The sequence below is a fragment of the Passer montanus genome, unplaced genomic scaffold (genome assembly GCF_014805655.1).
Source record: "Passer montanus isolate IOZ18808 unplaced genomic scaffold, ASM1480565v1 scaffold30, whole genome shotgun sequence".
NCBI lineage: Eukaryota > Metazoa > Chordata > Aves > Passeriformes > Passeridae > Passer > Passer montanus.
The window spans coordinates 6,296,483-6,313,719 of NW_024367708.1; the positions used below are offsets into that span (position 1 = coordinate 6,296,483).

The 17,237-nt window shown below is 36.9% G+C and overlaps 1 protein-coding gene across 3 annotated transcripts in view; it reads left to right on the plus strand.

Annotated features, from left to right (window-relative positions):
- The first annotated feature begins 2,721 nt into the window (after positions 1-2,721).
- The window catches only part of SCEL (sciellin), a 139,151-nt gene continuing 124,635 nt past the window's right edge, over positions 2,722-17,237 (plus strand). For all 3 annotated transcript variants that reach the window (XM_039714626.1, XM_039714621.1, XM_039714623.1), the window contains exon 1: positions 2,722-3,126. The gene's annotated coding sequence lies outside the window, so the exon portion shown is untranslated. The remainder of the gene's footprint in view (positions 3,127-17,237) is intronic.

A 17,237-nucleotide genomic window follows, 5' to 3' on the forward strand; every position in this document is an offset into this window, starting at 1 on the left:
CACACACACAAGCACCAAAACCACAAAATTTCACAGCACAGTTCTTTTCCTGTGCTTTTCTATTATAAAGAGCTCTTAACTGATAGAAAGCACAGGACAGGCACTATACTGCCTCCATATTGGAGACAAAGCTTTCTTCTCCATGCTACAATGGAGCTGCTCATTCCTCCCTATACATTTATTTTGCAGGTCAAATAGTGCCACTAACTTATGCTTACCCAGGTTTATTTTTAGTCTGCGGAACAGATGAAGAAAAACAAAATGCACATATTTAAAAAATAAAAATAAATTTAAAAATGCAACTCACCAAATTTATTTGCATTGTCATGTTTAGTAAACCTTGACTTAAAAAAAAACCATTCTGAATTGTAGAGACATGCTAAAGAAAAGCAATCAAACAAATGGCACTTCATTTTTTATGCCAGCTGTCACAAATACCAGAGTTGGATAGTCAAAAGGTACTTCTATGCACCCCGAACCCAATTTTGTCTTTATATTACTTATTGTGCCAATATTTAGATTTTATTTCCACCTTAGAAAAACCCTGTCTCTTCCTTTAAATGTTTTTAAAATTTATTTTGTATGCACAAAAAAAATAGCTTGAAGTAAAAGCTTAGAGTTTGATGCTGACAAATATATAAGCTCTTCAGTTAAGAAAATTACTTCTTTTAGGTAGGGAGACCAACAAAGAAAACCCAACACTTTACTTCTGCCATGGTAATATAACTGACATTAATCTAAATAAAAATAGGTACACATTGAAGTAAAAGAGAGTATTCATGAGTAACTTTTTCCTTTCAAAATTTCAGTAATTATTATTTAACAGTATTCCACTAGATTTCCCTGTCTGAACCAGCTAAGCATGACATGAAGACAAACACAGTTGAAGAAGTATTACCAGGGTATTATCTTCAATCATCCTGAAGAGCAAGAAAATTTATGCAGAACTTTTTTGCCAACAGCACTGAAGTTTGTGAATGAATGCAAAAAGTCAAAAAACAAACAAACTAAAGTATTAGAAACTCACAAAAATATATACAAGCAATGTTTTATATTATTGCTTTGAAAATATATATAGGTTAAAAGGAAGGGCTAGTATGCCTTGACATTCAAATCTATGTACATCAGAAAGCTTTGAAACTGGACCCTGGGCTTAAACTGTTCTGAAACTTGGAAATTGCAAGTCCTCTTGAATATAGCATATGGAATAATGTTTACTGGATTGTCACATAGGATGAAGAAACAAAGAATAGGATGTAAAGCCATTGAAAAGTTCTACCATGGAAACACAGGACTGGAAAAATCCATTTGGATCATCAAGACGAGTCTTCTACCTGAAATGATGCAATGTACATGAGAAACAATCCTGCATCCTTTACAAGACTGGGAACACCTGAACTCTATTGAAAACTAAATTAGCTTCTCAGGGAAAAAAAATCCCTAGCAGTTCAAATATGTTGCTCTGCAAGCAATAATCTTGGGTATCCCCAAACCAAAAATGGAATCAGATTATATTTCCATTTTTTTTCCCATTTCCTTATTTCCACACAAGATAGAAATAATTTTATTGAGTCTTCTCAAATGGGTAAAGCGGGTCAATTTTAAATTCAAATTCCAGACTCAGAGCAGAATGCCAGGGATTTATTTAGAACAATCATGTTGTCAATGAAAGCTTTGGAAGTCTGGCTAATAAACTGAAGGGATGGTGCTGTGATCACAGGGAAAAAAAAAAAAACAGTCTAGGATGCAACTGCTTAAAACTTCACACAGTTAACCATGGACATATTTTTAGTAACTGTAAGTCACTTAAAACAGTCTTCTTGAGCAACTGTAAATTACATTAATACCTTTCAGGCTTTGTGTTTTTTGTTAAATGCAGAGTCCAGGGGTTCAGTTGAATTAATATCTCAGTGAACTTTCTCAGCTCCTAAATGAAAACACCCAGAAACTTTCTACACATGAATCATCACTTTGGATTTACTGAACTCTGAGGTAAGTGCATATACTTGTTGCTGCACTAGCCACATTATTCCCTGTGGGATCTCTTTTTCCTGTAATCTTATAATTACTAAGGACTACTACATTAGTCACTTAAGAGGTAATTTTCTTACAAATGTGTATCAGTAAGGCAGCCAAAAGGAACTTTCCTTTTCGACTGGTCCTGAGAACAAGCACTGTTCCCAGTATTTCTAGGAGCATTTATTAAACAGTTAGACCAAGAGGCACATACCCAACACAGTTTATTATTCTACTTACATTTTAAGGTTTTTAGATTTTAAAAGCCCTTGGGCAAAGCATATTTGGCCATTATTTGTGGGAGAGTCTACACTTCTCCTCTTTCCCATGCTAGACTCTGCATCTGAAGGTATGGGTTTTGATGTACTGGAGTTTTATCATACAGTTTAGTAGCATGCTTTAGTAACATTGAGAATTGTGTCTTTGTCCTGGACACTTGTGACTGACCTGATAAGACTAGGAATGGATCTCACTCAAATGGCTTCCTCACTTGTTGCTCTCCCTTCCAATCTCATTTCCACCTAAAGATAGAAAAATCAAGAAATTTACTAAAAGGGGTTAACCCATCAAAGGAAAACCTAAAATTCCTGCAAATGGATAAAAATCCCAAGGAATAAATGGTTAAAGATAGAAAAATCAAGAAGTTTACTAAAAGAGGGGTAACCCATCAAAGGAAAACCTGAAATTCCTGCAAATGGATAAAAATCCCAAGGAATAAATGGTCCTACAGTAACAAGAGTTATGACAAACAAGAAAAAGTAAGCCACACCGGAGTAGTGGCACCATCCTGGTTTCAGCTGGGATAGAGTTAATTGTCTTCTTGGTAGCTGGTACAGTTTTGAATTCAGTATGAGAATAATGTTGATAGCACACTAATGTTTGAGTTCCTGAGTTATGTTTACCCAAAGTCAAGGACCTTTCAGTGTCTCATGTTTTGCCAATGAGCAGGTGCACAAGAAGCTGGGAGGAGCATAGTCAGGAGAGCTGACCCAAACTGTCCAAGAGGATATTCCATACTCAGAACAGCATGCTCAGTGTATGAACTGGGGGAGCCTAGCCAGGATCTGCTGATCACTGCTCAAGGATGGGCTGGGCATCAGTCAGCAGATGGTGAGCAATTGTATTGCACATCACTTGTTTCTCTTGGGATTTATTCCTCTCTGCCTCCTTTTCATTACTATTATTATTGTTGATGTTACTATTACAATTATTATTATTATTATTATTATTATTATTATTATTATTATTATGTTCTAAATTGTTTCAATTATTAAACAGTTCTTATCTCAATGTGTGAGTTTTACTGTTTTTTCCTGTTTCTCCTCCCTAGCAGGATAGGGCAGGGAAGTGAACAAGTGGCTGTGTGGTACTTAGTTGCCAGCTGGGTTAAGCCATGACATATACATGGCTTACACTCAGAAAAATGTCTTCATCCATCAACATTTCTCACTTATTATTCAAATGCCACTAACCCACTTACAGAAAGTTATTTTCTTGAAGTACTTGTATTACCTTGAAGCAGCCAAGCACTTTTCATTCCATTAACACTTAAGACAGGTGTTAGGAAAATCCACAGGACTACGTCTTTTAAAAGCTAACTGATCACAGAGGTAAGCCACATCAAGAAGTCTAAAACCTCTGACTCCGAATTCAAAGACCTTTTTTCTGGGTTTTTTTTTGGTTTTGTTTTGGTTTTTTCTTTGTTTGTTTGGGTTTTTGTTTCTTCTTGGATTCTTCTTTTTTATTTTTGGGGTTTTTTTTAACCCATAGAACTGTCCTGGTACTTTGAGATCTTTTAAAAGAACTGGAATACTAAATCTGTGAAACATGACCACAGAAGTAGCATAGCTGTGACAGCTTCCAGCTCTGTACTTCTGCTGCTATCAAACAGACAGGCTTTATTTTACAAACTCAAAAAAGTGCTGTTCAGTTGCCAAGCAGACAAAATTCTCCTGCTAGCCTTCAGTTCACACACCACCTCTCACCTTTCTTTCCTTCATCTGCTCACCCCCAATAACACTGTTCTCTCTGAGCTTGGACTGCCTTTGAGATGGGACTGCCTTAAGTTGGGAATCTATACCTTATCACATTCACAGCTGTGGGCTACTATTTCTTAAAGTGAAGGGGGCTAATGTCCTGTGTCTGTAACTTCAAAGCACAGTGTTATCCAAAAGGACTAAACCTAATCCTCAATTACAGAATGGAGAAGTGAGAAAGAGAAGATGTGATTCTGTAATTTTACATCATGTTTTTGAGTTACACCTATTCCTCCTGCCACTGTATTGAGTAGAAGTACTCCTAAATGAGTTTAAATTGCCATAAAAAAGCTTGGATAGGAACACCCTTCTAGTTGCAATACAAAGATGTGTAGCTGGAGCAAGGATTACACCTGGCCCTATCCGCTGTCCATGCTCCAAGAGCCAGTGAAGAAATGCAGGTTCTTATGATATTATTTGTCAGTATATCAAAACCACTAATCATTTATGTATTTTGTATGTTTCATGAAGACATTAATGTAGTATTTAGAAACAACTGACTCGTCAGCAAGCATTGACATGGGCATCTATGAGGTCACGAAATTTAAAGTTTTAAAAATAGCAACTTTCAAAGTAGTACAATGTAAAAAACCTACATTATAATGCTTGTTCTGATGGTGCAGTAGGAATCAAATATTTTGTGGAAAGAGTGTTCACCAAATTGCATTCTTGTAATACAAATTTAATGCAAACATTCAAAACAGCAATTGGAATAATGATTTTAAAGCAACTAGTTGTAATATAGATTTAGTTACATTTTGATGACAATTTCAATTATTTTCTACTCACAACAGTCACACCTTGGAATGATGACCTAAAGCCCCTTCTTTAGAGTAGTCATTCTTGCCATAAAAAGGGAAAAAATATTTTACTTAATAATGGTAATCTAAAGGGTAGGTATCTCAAACCAATCTGGCTTAAAATCTAACAAAGTACATATCACAGTCTATCACAAGCAGCTAATAATCCATATCCTTAAGGCAGGATTCCCTCGTTTTAACTACCTATGTGTGTGTTAGCTGTGTTGCCTACACTAGACAAGCTCTTTCCAGTGTAAATGAAAAGACGTGAGTATCTCCAAATGGCACTTCATCCTGCCTGTTTTTATGGTGGAAAGAATTGCCCTTCAGATGTGCCCACCATATTTTAATTAGAGCTTGAAACAGATAAATAGCACATAAAACCTTTAATCAGGCAGTTATGATGTGTTTTCCAGTTGCTTTACTCATCTCAATGCAATGCAAAGCAGCAAAATAAGAAAGCAGATGTGCCTTATGGTGCAAGTCTTTCTAAAATGTTTAGAAGGCCATTTACTTTGATTACAGGTGAGCATTGAATGCAGTTTACCTTTGGCTATATCTCTGTTCTGGTGTAAGAGCAAGTAACTTCAAAATATATTCATCCTCTTTATCCCCTAAACTCTTTTTTACCAAAAGTCTTCCAGCAAGCCTTACTAATCTCATTCCTTGACCTCAACAATGGAAAAAGTTGTTTTTCAGAGTTCAAGAGTTTTGCCAATCAGCTACTGTCATTTTGTTTTCCACACCAAGTTGCTTTTAGCTAAAGGTATATCCCACTGTAGTCCTGAGACCTTAATTGTTGGAATACTTGTGTCTGCAGCTCATCTAGTTAATTTTTCTGTTTTGGTTTGTGGTTCTTGGTGTTTGTGCTTTTTGGTCTTTTTTTTAAATAGGAACTACTTTTGACTCGTGCTTTAAGGTGCTGTGTCAGCTGGTCCCTTAGCTTGTCCCAGTTTTAGGAAGTTCCACAACGGGTTTTCTTTGTTTCTCAAATTTACAAATCTTTTTCCTCCAGATCTTTTTTACCTCATGAATTTCCAGAGTTTTACTTCTGCTATGTTCTGAAAAAAATAGAAAATTGGTATTTAATTTATTGTTGCCTAAGTTCAAACCTCGGTTTGGCTTTAGGAGGCTGTTGGCCATCTAGTCCCATGCAATTTTTAGATATATACATAGATAAGGTGAGCCCTCTTATGGAGTAAATTCTTCCCTAATATTAAAGAACAGTGTAGGAATATCACTTAAAAATTTAAGGCTTAATGAATTAGTTTTTTTAATTAGCAACATTTCTGCATAAAATTTATGATGAAGCTGCCAAGGTGGTCTGGCTTTGCAGAAGTGAAATGAGCGAAAATTTAAGTATAAGAAATTTGCTTTATTTGAATAAAATTAACTGAATTATGGATATGCTGATAAATAAAACTTTTCTAGCAGAAGGGCACTAGTTATTTAAAAAATCTCACTCTATATCTAGTAAGAAAATGAAAGCTATATCTTTATGAAGCTGGAATGTCTTGGATGTTTAGTGCTTTGTATTTGAAAGCAGCCAAGTTCGAAGTTAAGTTATATTAGTAACTTATCCACAGTAGCTTGGTAATAAAAGCTAATACAAATTCAGTTTAAATGAGTGTAGCTAATAGCAGATAATCTAGTGTTTTACATATGCCATAAAAGTTAGTGTGTTTGGTAGTTTAGGAAGTCTAAAAGGTATGAAGAGGAGAGAAACATATTTGTCTTAAGAAATATGTTTCTCCGTAATTTGTTTATTAACATGAAGCTATGCTTTCTGCTAGGGCGTTTTAGAGGTAAACAAGCAATTAGGCTGGAACTTTGATTCTAGCAGTTCAATAAATTTAAGATTGCTTTTAGATTTCTACTGAATGAAACCTATAACATGCTCTAAGAATCCTGAAGTGAGTAGTCCAAACTGAATGCAGCAAAGAAATGAGTGTTGACTGAATTGAAGCTAGTCAATGTCTAACTGACAGCCAAAATTTTAGAGCTTTAAACATTGGTCCTGGAAATAAGTGATCAGCCATCACTACACGATGGGAAGGTAGCCTCATGAGAAAAACAAATTTCTATTCTTTATATTCTTATTTGACTTCCTTTGTGCTATACTAATAGCACAGAGGGCAATCTAAACTCTGGAACATGGGGCATGTCCCAATGTCCGGGTCCAGCTACAAAGTCCAGCTGCATTCCCACCTCATATCAGGTAGAGAGCAAACCTTCATCCCTCTCCCCTTCTTGTTTTCAAAAGCATAGGGAACATACTTATTTGTGTATCAACCACAGAGAGAGTGCTCACAATTCTGACATGCAGGAATTTTTTAGAAACTATGAAAACATGCTTTGCAATTTATCAGGCAGTAACAAGAACCAAGGGTACACCATAAGAAATAACAATTAAGAACAGACAGAGAAATGAATCAGTGAAATTTTAAGAATACTAGCAAATTAAAGAGAGGGCAGCCAGTCAGTCTCATAAAATTAACCAAAGAAATATAGTTGCAAAAGCGATTAACTCATTTTCTTTGGGCAAAACTGAAAGCAATGATGTTTAAAAAAAACAAAATGTGACATCCTAATGAAGGTGCTCCTTTTAAGATTGAAGTTGATAACAAGAATGGAAAACTTTTAGGAAGACTGCTGAACTTGACACTGTGCTTCATCTGGTTATTTGGTTTACTTATGTGGAAGGAATAGAGGTATTTCTGCTTTCCAGAAAGCAGATTGCAGTTCATTCTGTGAGAGTCAGCAGTAGTTTAACCAGCCAAAATAGAGGTATTTCTGCTTTCCCCAACTCTGCTTTCTGCTCTGCAGATTGCAGTTCATTCTGTGAGAGTCAGCAGTAGTTTAACCAGCCAGTGTGTTGAAACATTTTAGAGTGCAAATTTTTTCCAAACTAATTTTAGGCAAATGACCAAAGATGCAGTATTGGGAATGTAATTGCCTTGACTCTTAGCTTTCACTGGATGACTCAGCTGCAAGGAGGGCTAGCCCTTGCTATCTGGAGGTGCTATGAATTATATTTCAGTCTTCTCTCTTCCTCAGTGTCTTTAATCAGAAGCCATGATGGCATAAATTGCAAGCCTGTTAATAGATACAAAAAATTCATAGACTTTTATGGTGTCATTCAAGCTACAGGACCTTAGCTTGGTTTCAACACTAGCAAGATAAAATATTTGTCTCTTAAGAAGGGCCTTTCAATTAGTATCACAACAAAAGTCATCTTGCTGGAGTATTTCCCATGAAAGATGACTTCTTTTCCTAATCAGAGTTTGAGTTGATGATGAAATCTGCATGATGAATCTGTTCTTCAAAACCAGTGATATACATCGGGAATTCTAGCTTAAACACACAAGAAGTTGCACTTCTCGCAACTGTGTCCAGCTTCTCATATCTTATATCTATATCTGTATCTATATCTCGATATATCTCTATATATCTATATTTTTATCTATATCTATATCTATCTATATACTTTTGAATATATAATTTTATATAAATTTATTAATCTGTCACTAAAAGGCTTGTGGTCTGGACTCTGTAGTCCCATAGAGAGATGTAAGGACCAGATTATCCTCAGCACCATTTTTTGTGCCTGTTGCTCCATTTGGAGAGGAGAGCATGAGTTCATCTAACCGTGCCCCCCTGTAAGATGCATGAGAAGAAACAGCAAAATCATAAAACCATGAACTTTTTTGGCTCCACATACTCTCCTGTATTCTGTTCATAACATATTCTCCACAATTTTATGTTTTCAGCATTAATATTAATTTAAATGTTTTAAGTGAAAACCTGAGGTGCTACTGGCTCAAGATCTGACAGGACACAATCCCTTCTGTTGCAAAAATACTGAAAGAACTGACAGCGATTGCTAGGAGTGAATGGTCTCATGGGAGAAGGCCAGAGTTTTTGCCCAACGTAACTGATGAGCCTCACATGAGATGTCCCAGAGAGTTCAGGATGTCTTTGATATCCCACTACAGAGGACCTGCAGGTATGACATAAGTCCTATGAGAGACCTGCACCTTTGGTGCCTTTGTAGAGCTGAATCAGACCCTTGCTGACCACTGAAATGAACATGTTCTAGATGGATCTTAAGTCAGTGGACATGGCATGGCAGAATTCTGTCATAAACAATATCTGGAAACTCTGGAGCCAACAGAGATCACTCAGCATACATCAGAGATAGGGAAGCTGAAGTATGGCTGAGTAGTTGGCATTGAGAGAACCATGCTTCAGGTGATTCTTGCTGCAATTCTTATGAAAGATGATGGAAGACTGTGAGATAAGAGGACTTAATATTGTGAGTGGATCTATGAACTATATTCTGTGCAGGTTGCTCCATAGTTGGGAGAAAACTGCAATTTGCCAATGAAGATACAGAACAGACTGCTGTAATGGATTTGGGTCAGTTAAAAACAGAAAAGTTAGACTAATTGTATACTAATGATCTCATGATAGTCCTTTGAGGGGAATCCCTTTGTCTAGTCCCAGGCAAGTTTAACAGAGTTTCTGAGACTGCTGGGTCTGTGTGGAACTTGTCACCTCAGCACTGCTCAGGATGGGCTTTAGTAGACTAAAAGCAATTTACTCAAAATCTTTTTTCCATTTAGTGGGCTGAAAATGTCAATCTGATAAAATGTCAGTCTGGCTTTTTTACCACAGCCCAAATCATGCAACAATTGCCCAGGAATGCAAAGAAGAGGGAACTACTAACTTCTCACTCCATATACCCACAGAACTTAAGGTTGAATTTGGTCTTGTGCATGAATGTGCTGTGTCTACATTGTCTGTTGAGTCAGGAAGCTCAGTGCAAGCCATGCATCTTGCAACTGCTGCAAGCCAACCCCTTCCTGGCTTGGCAATTATCTGCATTGCTCTTTAACCCAGACATACAGCGTGGAGCTCAAGGATAAAGTTCAAACTATCTCTCTGGACTTTTTAAATCTATCCATATCTTAAGGGACATCCTGCTGAAAGACTTGAAAAGTACACAACTAACCTCTTAGTAAAAGAGTGGGTAATTAATTAAATTAAATTAAAAAAATTAATATTACCCACACGCTTGTTGCTTCTTTGACTGACATTGATGCTTTCAGGATAGTAATGAAGAAGGAAGACTGCGTTAGAGCCTTAGAAACCTTTGAAAAGCTTTTCTGTCCACAGCTACATGGAGCTTTCCAAAGGAGTTTGTCTTCGAGGCTGTCCCTGCAGAGACAGGAACAGCACGTTATCCCAGAAGGTTAATGGAGAAGGGCACCTGATCTATTTGTGAATTAGAGGTTGTTTCCCTGGGAGAATACTTGCTGAAGGAGTGTTTAGATATGAAGTGTGAAAAAAATTGGTAAAATATCTTTATTGACAATGTAAACTCTTGTCCAAAATAACCGCTCCCTTTCCTGACATTAACAAGTGCAATTAGGACATTAATAACCTCATTAATAGGCAGTATTAGGAAGGCTCCTGGAAGCATACCAAGTATTGTGGACTGCACATTCAGTTAGAGAGAGCTGTCAGACTATATGGGCATTTCAAACAAAAGGGCAAGGCGTGTAAGAGCAAAGAGACTACAGAAAACGACTAAAAATAGTGTTGTTTTGCAATGTGCTTATTCTTTGTGCCCCACTTGGAAGGCAGAAGTAACACCAGATATCTGGAAGACAGCTGGGAGCAAATTGCTATTTCTTCCTAAGAACATAAATGGGAAACAGCAGGGAGGCTGATGTCAATCTCTGTGAAAGTAACACCTTCTGAGTGCAGTCATTGTGGCTTAGTTCAGCCTCAGCTCTGTTCAGAACCTGATCCTAAACTTAGGTATTTCATTTAGAGGGTATGTGAAGATTGTGAGTAGAAGCATGGTAGGAAGCTTTTCTTTCTGTGGTGAGGAGTCAGATGTTGACTCTGTACTTCTGATTTGGTCTAAACACCAGAAATCAAATAACATTTAAATATCTTTGTAAGTTAATGGAGTGTAATAATTTTTTTAAGTCTGTCCTGTAATAAAATGGACATTAGAAATGTCCTACAAGTTTCCTTTTTTCATTAGGAGATAGACTTATTTAGGACAAGTTTTCAGGGTGGTAGGTACTTTGGAGTTTGTCTTTTTCCCATTTCCCTTTGGGATTCATTAATTCACTGCTGCTGAGTGTATCTTCCTCATGACTGGATTCCTGGGTAGTACTTCCAAGAAAGACAAATAAACAATTGTTGTCACTTTTTTTTTTAAGAACAGGTCATATTTTTACATTTCTCTACAGCTTTGTTTCCTGAGACAGCTGGCAGGTGTATTTCATGTTCTATTATGCCTACTGTGTTTTTTTCTTGCAAAAGTGACATCCCTTAGCCATAGAAAAATCTCAGCTTTTGCACTTAAAAGATGACTAGGAAGAGATTGTTATGCTAAAAATGCATTAGATTTAGATGGTATAAATAGTATAAATGGTGGTATTGATGGTATACATTTCATGAAGTGGTTCAAGGGAATTCACACTGGCTCATTATTCAGTTGCTTTTCAGAATAAATGTATTTAATTTTTATGTTACCTTGAGAATAAATCAAATGCAAACCAGAATGTTTTCAAGATGAAATGAGCCTAGGTGAATATAGGTTCCAGTGTAATTTTAATTTGCTTTGTTTGTACACACATCTGCCAGTTGCCTTTCCTGTTACAGAGTTTAGGGAAGTATTTGCCTTGGAAAGAAGAGACATTCAGCCACTATCTGGAAACAAGCTGTAAGAAGGCACCTTCTCCACCAAAAAAAAAAAATAAAAAAAAAAATTAGGAAACAGGAGGTCAACTGATTCCAAAAACCACATCAAGACCTCTCACTTAAGTAGAAAAGAAAGGCTAGTGAAAATTTTGCATGAGACAGGACTGCAGAATGAGTTATAGAGATGTTTGTCCAGCGTAATGGGCTTTAACCCATTAGGCTTTAACACACAGACTTCTAGGCACTGTAAATTCCTTCTAAATAATATAAACCCCAAGGTAATTAAGAAATGCAGGATGATTCTTTCCCAGCGAGCTTACGTTGTTCTATATACTACTGGAAAATGGCTAGGCTTCCAAAAGTTGAAAAGGTTGAAAATGACATCTCTAGTACATTAGCTCACCATTGCGGGAACATTTGAACTGATCCTGTCTTTGGAGTAGCTGTATTCGGTTACAAGGTCATCCTTTGACTGCAGAGCACTTTTATGAACCAGAAGGCTCTGAGTTTGTTCCAGGTAGGACTGCTGGTTTTAAAATAGAATTTTAAAAAAAAAGTAAAGAGAAAAGGTAAGGATTAAAATAAAATCTAAAAAATTTCTAACATTAGCTCTTCACTGAATACTTTTGGAGCCTTTGTAAGATTTTGAAAACTTAGAGAAAACACAAACAGTAACTTATGTGTGTTCTTGTACATCTGTGATGAAATAAAAGAGGGCCACAGTAATCTTGAGCATGGTACTTAAATACTAGTTCAGTCACTGTCTCTGTGTTGTATTGCCTCCACATCAGACATATCTGTTCATTGAGGGGCCAGCACTAAGCAGTGCAGATTCGAGGTGGTTAGTGCCATTTGCCCTTGGCTTCCCACCCCTGCAGGCAGGTGAACAGCATGGGCCGAGTTATTGCTTAAATAGATTTATTTAAATGCTGTTAACCGCAGTGTCAAATACTCTTCTGTTAGTGACCAGGCCAAATACATCATATATATTTTGTGGTTGCTTTTATGGTTTCCTTTATCATCTTACCAACTTGCAGTAAAATATATTTAGCAGACTGAAAGCTTACAGAGCAGCAGAGAGTACCTGAGAAAGCTTTCACTTGAAAGTAGGCACCAGCAGTCTCTTGCACAGAGAACTCTGCTGGGCTCACGTTTTTCTGATGTAGAATAACCTAATGATTAGCACAGTTGCCTAGGAAATGAGAGACCCATATCCCATTACCTCCTCTAGCTGAAAGAGCTGTAAACCAAAACTTCCTGGGAGAATATACCAAAAGACTGGACACTTGGATAGTCTTCAAATCTATCTTTTTTTCTCTAGCTTCCTTTTTCTCAAGAGCTATATGAAAATAGCTGAAGGATACTTAATTTTGAAGCCTAAGGTGCCTCTGGTATGGCAGAACACCACAGTTCAAGTTATAGGATTTTTTCTGTATTTTCTTTAATGAATGTTTCATTGAAACTGCATGTCTTCCAACAGAAATGCCATTTTGTGAGGTTTTTTTCAAATTTTTTCTGAGAATATATTAAACTACTGAAATAGTTAACTAAAAATTATTATTGGAGTTTTGCATATATAGCTTAAGCCCCAACATCCCATGATGTATCATTTCCTTTGCTGTGATACGTCTTGATTTCTTCCTCTTTGTCTCACATCTCGGGTAGTAACTGAGGAGAACTTGGGTGGATCTCAGTTGCTTTGGGAACTCAACTCCCATTCTCAGAGCTCCAAAAGCTCTGGCCTTCCTCACATAAAATTCACCACTATAATGAAGAGTTACGTAATGTTGCAGAACATCACAGACTTTTCAGCATTTGTTTTAATTGTGAAGCTGTAGACTGTGTCCAGAACTCCATACCTTGGGTTACAAATAGATAAGAGACTGGGTGAGTGATATCTATCCTGTACTGCTTGCCAACAGTTACAAAGAAAATTGTCTGGTAACTAGAAAAGACCGCACTGATGATGCTGCAATAGTAGCAGATAACAAGAACATGTTTTCAGAGTGTTTTCATAATCCAAATAATTACGAGCAATGGGAGTGGAGTGTTTGTTATATACTTTACTTAATTGCAGTCCACTTCTATTTGCATGCACAATATGCCCTAGACTTTAGTGAGTTTTAATTAAACAGAACATCTAAAGATTGCAGTGTTTTTGAGAAAATTCCATGAAGGAATGCTGCTTTTGAGAAGGCTTTTTCCTTTCTATAGTTTCAAGAGCACAAAATGCAAACTTGTTTGTAGGTAAAATGGCAGGTCTTTGCTCTTTTGGAGGATAGTAGTGGAATCAAGAAAATGGCTGTCTTTGCTAAAACAATTGTTGTGTCTTTCCCATTCAGTACAAAAGAACACAAAAATTCCTAAAGTATAGGTTCTTCAGTAAATTCATTGGGAGATATTTTTCTCTCCATCTGTGCTGCAGCAGAAATGAAATATATGGAGAAAGATCTCATCGATAATATTCAAGTATTTCAATAATGCCCAAGATTTCAGTGATTTTTAGCATTCTGGAAAGTTTCAGCAATCTGCTGTTCCATTGTTAATATAATGAAGAACAGGGATGAAGCACTGGGTGCTATATTTCTTAGGGTACCCATTTGAAATAATTTTCTGTCTGCAAAAAATCACAGCCTGCATTTCCTTTCCTCACAGAAACTGTTAAGCTCAGAGCAAGCATTGCTATGGTGATAACGTATTGACTTTTTCTCACAGAGCAAAGAAATGGAATCCCTCTTACGTCTGAAAAAGATGCATTTTTTTTTTACTGCTTACCTGTGATTGGTGCATTCAGTCCCTGCCAGGAAAGGCTTCCAGAAACACCCATAGTTATATTTTTGTTTTCAACCCAAAAAACGTTGGGTAACAAGCAAAGAAAACAGTATTACTAACAATTTTAAGTATTAAGGCCAAGAATAGCTGTGAATAATGAAGCAGTAGAAAATACCACTTAAATTTTCAGGTTCCACTGTGAGTCATTGTTCAGAAATTAAAAAAAAAAAGAGAATAAATCAGTTTATGATACAGGTAATTCATTTTGATCTCAGGAGAAAAATACTTTTAAAAAGACAAATGTAGCAGGGAAGAGGTATCCATTGTGTAAATGGGAACTCAGCTGCTCTCCACCTTCCTCACCAGGCCTCTTTCCATCTCATATCAAAGTAATGAAAAACCACTGTGACACAGAGAGGACCAGGATATGTGTGTTTGCCGCAAATATGTTCTTGGCAGCTGAGTAGCAACAGTTTATGGGCTTTTTTATTATTTCTCATATGTGCCAAAGTCAGAGAGACACTTCTGTGCTGTACAGGAAAGGAGATGTGCAAATTGTTAACTCAGCGGCTATTGAGATGGGTGTTTCTGCTCCTGAATCTTCCCACTGTAAACCTACAGCTGAAAATGATTTAATATAAAGTAAGAACACCCTGTGAAAAACAAGAAAGAAAAAAAAGAGAAGAAGAAGAAAAGAAAAAGAAACAAAGAAAAGAAAAGAAAAGAAAAGAAAAGAAAAGAAAAGAAAAGAAAAGAAAAGGCAAAGTTTTTGAAAATTTAATTATTTTAGTATTTTTAAATTGACTCAGAAACTGATCTACCTGTACACTTTCCAGTCTTATGCAAAACGATTTGCCAATTTGCTGTTTGTTGAACAGTGAGAAGAAAGAAATATTCCTTGTTCCTGCTGATTTGTAGTAAAATGATACTAGTGATCTTCTTGATGTTTGATCAGAGACAGATAAAATATGATGTACGGTGTGTAGTTGGAAAGACTGTTTAGAATTAAAGTTTGACATTTTCAGCGTATTCTAAATATTTAGACTATTTTGAAAATTCTAGATGGGCTTTTATATGATTATAGAGGACATGGACCCAGAATATTTGAAACATGCAGAAAATCTTTCAGGTGGCAGCTCTATATCAAGTTTCTCTCACCTTCAAAAAGGAGAATAGATAAAAAGTGGTGATCTTATATCAGTCCATTTCAATACAATGTAAAATATGATTCCAATTGTTTCTCCAATGTTTTCCTTTGAAACTGTATAAGAGGAGAAGATTAGAGGAATAAACCACTATAGAGTTTGCTTCTACATTTTAAATAAAGAAAATTCTAAAGATCATTTTATTGAAAATTAAGATCTATTTGAATATTATTTTGGTTTGCATCTGATAGTACACTTAGAAATTAATTATTTAGCAGTAAACATGAAGGTATTAATATCTGAATTTTACATGACCTCATTAAAATACAGTGTAGACTATACTTTATAACAACTTTCAAAGTACTGATATTTCTTCATAAATACTCATGAGACAATTTCTAAACACAGTCAAAACCTAATTCCCCAAATTTAATATTTGAGGCAGAGAAGAATTCAATGAAAAGCTACTTAGCAGTAGCCATAATCATGTAAGAATCAATAATATTAGCAAATGAAAGAGAAATCAACCTTTTTTATTTATCGGTATAAATTTAATTTTAGTGTAAGCATTTTAAAATGCATTGTCAAACCAGTCTACAAAAAGGGCCAAAGTGAAGACCTAGGAAACTACACACTCATTAGTCTTACGTCAGTTTTTGGGAAAATAATGGAATTAGTCCTCCCAGAAACTACTATCCCCCAAATGAAGCAGGTGACTGGGAAAAATCAGCACAGATTCACCAAAGGTGAATCACCCTGGATTAACCTGAACACTTCTACAACAACATAACATCCTCTGTCAACATGGGGAGTGCATTGGATGTTGTTTGCCTGGACTTCAACAAAGCATTTGACACTGTTTCCCACAGTTTTCTCCTACGCAAACTGGCAAGATACAGACTGGATGTGTGATCTATGAGATGTGCAGCAAAGTGGCTGACAGGCTGCACTCAGAGGGTGGTGATCAATGCTTTTTACCCAGGCTGGCAGTCTGTTACCAGCAGGGTCCCTTAGGGATCAATATTGGGCTCCAGGCTGGTAAACATCTTCATAAATTATCTGGATGAAGGGATTGAAAACAGGCTCACCAAGTTTGCTGATGATGCCACACTGGATGATGAGATGGACTTGTCAGAAGGGAGAGCCCTTTGTCGGATTAAGGGACAAGCAGGAAGAGTGGGCCAGCAAGAACTGTATGAAGTCTAACGAGGGCAAGTGCAAGGTTCTGCACCTGGGATGACATAACCAAAAAAACCCAGTGCAGGCTGCGATCTGTGTGGCTGGGAGCAACCATTCTGTGAGAGACCTGGGGGTCCTGGTGGACCACAATATGAACACGAGTCAAGCTGCAGCAACAAAGGCAAATCAAGTCCTGGGCTGCATCCATGAAGGCTTTAATTGCAGAGATAGAAATGTGGTCACCCACTGCATTCAGCAAGTCTTAGGCCACACTTGGAGTACTGTGTGCAGACCTGGTACTCACCATTCAAGAAAGATGCAGACAGGCTGGAGAGGGTCCAAGGAAGGGCCAAGAAGATGATCAAAAGGCTAGAGAACCTGCCCTGTTGGGAAAGATTGAAGGAATTAGGTCTTTTCACCCTGGAGGAGAGAAGACATAGGAGGGACCTCATCATGGTATTCTAGTACCTGAAGAGCAGCTACAAAGAGGACAGAGTCTCTCTTTTCACTACGAGCCCCATGGAGAAGGGCTCCCAGGGGCAATGGGTACAAGTAACATCGGGAGA